Source organism: Octodon degus, unplaced genomic scaffold (assembly GCF_000260255.1).
Source record: "Octodon degus isolate 3935 unplaced genomic scaffold, OctDeg1.0 scaffold00043, whole genome shotgun sequence".
Classification (NCBI taxonomy): Eukaryota; Metazoa; Chordata; class Mammalia; order Rodentia; family Octodontidae; genus Octodon; species Octodon degus.
In genome coordinates, this window is record NW_004524619.1 from 3764270 (window position 1) to 3767891 (window position 3622).

A 3622-nucleotide genomic window follows, 5' to 3' on the forward strand; every position below is an offset into this window, starting at 1 on the left:
GGCAGAAATTCCTACTGGGCAGGTGGGGTACGAGCACAATAATCTAAATTATGTCCTGTATTGTATTATTCCCTTGGGAATGGCCCCAACAACAATAGCCTGTCAGGTAAGGGTTCTGATTTTGTCAATCAGGAAATAAATACAAACCTTCTCTTGAATCTATCAACCAGTGCTTGGAAGAAAGGTTTATTGGGAAGAATTGTCTGCATAGTGTTCCCATCAACAGTAGCACACCCCATAGCCCCTGACCCAGACAGTACAGCTCAGCCTAAAGATGAAACTACAGGGTTGGTGAATGAATTGGTGGTGCCCAACTCTGACTTTATCGTGTGTTTCAAAAGCCATGGAAAGAGGTTATGTTACAGCAAAGCAGTGCCAATTCCTGAGCAAAGAGGACCAGGCTGAAAAAGCCATGTGCAAATGTCAAATTCAAAACCAGAAATATTATCACTACAGGTCAGATCAATGGTAGGTTTGGGAGTCCTGGCCTCCAGCCCCTGAACTGGTAGAATGTGTTTCATGTACGGGCCGTGGAAAGCTCTTCCAAGGTTCTCTTTAGTGTTTGTTCTCCAAAAGCTTTTCTCCAGAATTCAGCAGCATCTGCTTCAGTGCTCCTAAGTGTGTCTCCTTGCAAGAGTCCACAGGAAGGTGCCTTTCAGCTGTGCCATCGTGTGGCTGAAGATGAGGGCCAGCGTGGTGAGGTTTTGCCTAGGCTGACAGTTCTCTTCATTAGGTCTTCTGCCTTAACAGGCTTATGATCTGTCTAGTTTTCTTCATCCAGTTTTCCATGAACATAAAATACCTGTTTTCTGCAAGCATCTCCATCTTCCCCCCATATCTTGACAAGTTTGTAGAAAGGTGCTAATATAGCCGAGAGCTCACTGATGCAGACATTAGAACTTAGCCTGAGGACACCTGGTGCAAGTATGAACTGGCTGGTCCAAGTCACCTGTGTGCGAACTCTGGGTTTTCTCTGGCTTTCGAAGCCCTATTGGCCTAGAAGAGGGAGTCATACTCTGTATTCTCCTCACTGTCATGCTGTACTCCTGGTGAACAGTTTTGGCACTGGAAGGAATCTTGCAGCCAGAGAAAAAGTGGCATTGCAAGGTAAGTAAAGCTTGATGTTGGGGTGCTCGTACTCTGGACCTGCTAATGGGCTGTTACTCATATTCATGGAATTATCTAGGCTGACTGCTTTCAAGCCTAGCCACACCTGCTCTGGGCTCCATTTGTGAGGGCAATGAAGGTGGAAGTGAGTGCCAGTTTGTGAATTCTTTTCCCATCCAGGACTCACAAATGGGGCTTGGGATAACTTTACTGGTGTTTTGTGGAATTGGTAGGGCAACCCTGAATCTCCTAGGTGTCAAGCACAAAGGCCTGGTGTACTAGCGGGGGGCAACTGTGATTTTGGCTTTCTCCTCCAATACTATATGGCCATTCTGGAGGGGATGAGGAGGAATGAAATCCAAGTGTATGTGGTATTGTCTATGGTTTATCTTTATGAAGGAAGACAGCAACAGCCTTGGGGTCAGTGTGGCAGTTACTAGACCAGGAGCACTTGGGGGTCCAGACATGTTTGCAGATACCATGGTCGCTCTGGGGAAGGAAAACTTATGGGGCCACTGAGAAGGGAGAAGGGGGCCAGTCTACCTTGGCACCAGCCAATTCCTTCCTCGTGAAGAGAACCATGAACTCATTCACCAGCACCGTCATCATTTGGGGAGGGAGCTCCTTCTGCCCTTACACTCACTAGGTTGCCGCTTTTTCCCTCGAGGGTCAAGTGGATCCAGAAGGCTGGGCCCTGTACCTTTGGATTCACCTGGGGAGAAGGCCAGGATGTCAGGCAAGATGTACACATGAGATAGCCTCAGGGCCCAATCCTCAAATCCTTATTGTATTGAACACAGTTGGCAGGTGAAGCCCATTGCCCAGTACAATTCATATTGTTCCTGTGTGACTTTGATGTGTTCTTGGGGAGTTGGTTCCCATAGGCCTGTGAGGTGGATTTCCAGTTGGTGGGCAGCTTGTTACAAACAGCTCTTCTGAACTCGTTTGGTGCTGCTTGTACAGGGGCCACCTGAGGGTTGTTTCTAGCAGGATAAGGGGCCAAACTGGAGAAGCTGTAGAGGATGTTGAGCTGTTGGAAGATGGGTTATTGTGATGGGGGGCGTTGGTGTGTTGGCTTTCCTGATGAACTTGCTGTTCTTATTGGAGATGGAGCTTGTGACCTCTTTGCTAAAGAAGGCTATGGTTCGCTTTGGGAAGCTCTGGTCCTCTCCTTGAGCATTGCTTTATGGATTTGGAGAGGAAGATGATGCATTGCTCAGTCTCCTGGAGAAGCTTGTTGTGTTAGTTTTCCCATGGGAACACTAATTTCCTCATTACTGAAGGAGCTGGGGACCTCACTGCTGCTGAGGATGGCTGTGCTACCCTTCTGTGGAGCTCTGGTGCTTGCCTTGAGGCTTACTGCCTGGCTCCATTGCTGATTTCACAGCTGTTAGCACGGGACCTTCTTTCTGCTGATGTAGACTTTCTAGCTTCCAGCCCTGATCTTTTGGCCTTTGCAGCGCAGATCCACAAATCAGCCTTTCCTGAAACATTGTAGTGGGCTCTTGAACTGGTGGGACGCATTGGTATGTGCTCAGTCTTCAGCTGGACTCATGCACACGTAATTATGGAATCCAGGTTCTCGGCTTGAATCATTGATTTTAAGTGTGTGAACAGATTTCCGGCGCTTTTCCTCTTTGATTCTTTCAGTGATTCATTATAAAATAATCTAAAATGTGTCCTGTGTTACATTGCTCCTCTTTCCAAAAGCCCAAATTACAACAGCCTGTCAGGTCAGGATTCTGATTTTGTCTATTGGGAAACAAATACAAACCTTCCTTGAAGCCATCAACCAGTACTTTGAAGAAAGGTTTATGGTGAGGAGTTGTCTGCAGAATATTCCAGTCAGCAGTAACATACCCAAAAGCCCCCTGACTGAGACGTACAGCTCAGCCTAAAGATGTGACTGTCAGGTTTGTGAGTGAATGTCAGGAGCCCAGCTCTGACTTTATCTTACGTTGGGAAAGCCAGGGAACGAGGCTGTGTTATACCCAGGTGATTCAGTTCCTAGGCAAAGAGGACCAGGCTGAAAAAGCCATGTAAAGATGTGAAGTTCAAAACAGTAATATTGTAGCAGGACGGTCCTATGTCATTTTGTCTGTCTCTTGTTTTCATATCAGTTTATCAATTATTACTATACTTTCTTTAAAATATTTTTTAAAAAATTTAAGGAAAGGAAAAAAGAGACAGAAACAGAAATTGAAGGTTTCTGGAAAGCAAGTGGTAATATTCAATCCTGTGTCCTACCGCATGTAACTGTATCTGTTAATCTTAGCAAGAGATTTGATGATAAAAATAGTAATATATCAGCCATTGTAAATTGGCTATTCCTGTTTTGAAAATCTGTAACATGTATTGTTGTTACCCTGTTATGTTACCCTGTTTCTGTCTTTGTTTGATTTTTATTCTTGCTTTTGTTTGGACTTTTCAAAAAAAGATAAAATTAAATTTTTAAAAAGAAAACAAGGGCCAGGAAGATGGCTCAGTGGAATAAGTGCTTCCCTGGCAAGTGCAA

The 3622-nt window shown here is 45.2% G+C and overlaps 1 protein-coding gene and 1 pseudogene across 3 annotated transcripts in view; one reads left to right on the forward strand and one right to left on the reverse strand.

Moving 5' to 3' along the window:
- LOC111816867 overlaps window positions 1-1713 on the reverse strand; it is a 7447-nt pseudogene extending 5734 nt beyond the window's left edge.
- Rftn1 (raftlin, lipid raft linker 1) overlaps window positions 1-3622 on the forward strand; it is a 286679-nt gene that overhangs the window by 79240 nt on the left and 203817 nt on the right. The window lies entirely within an intron of this gene.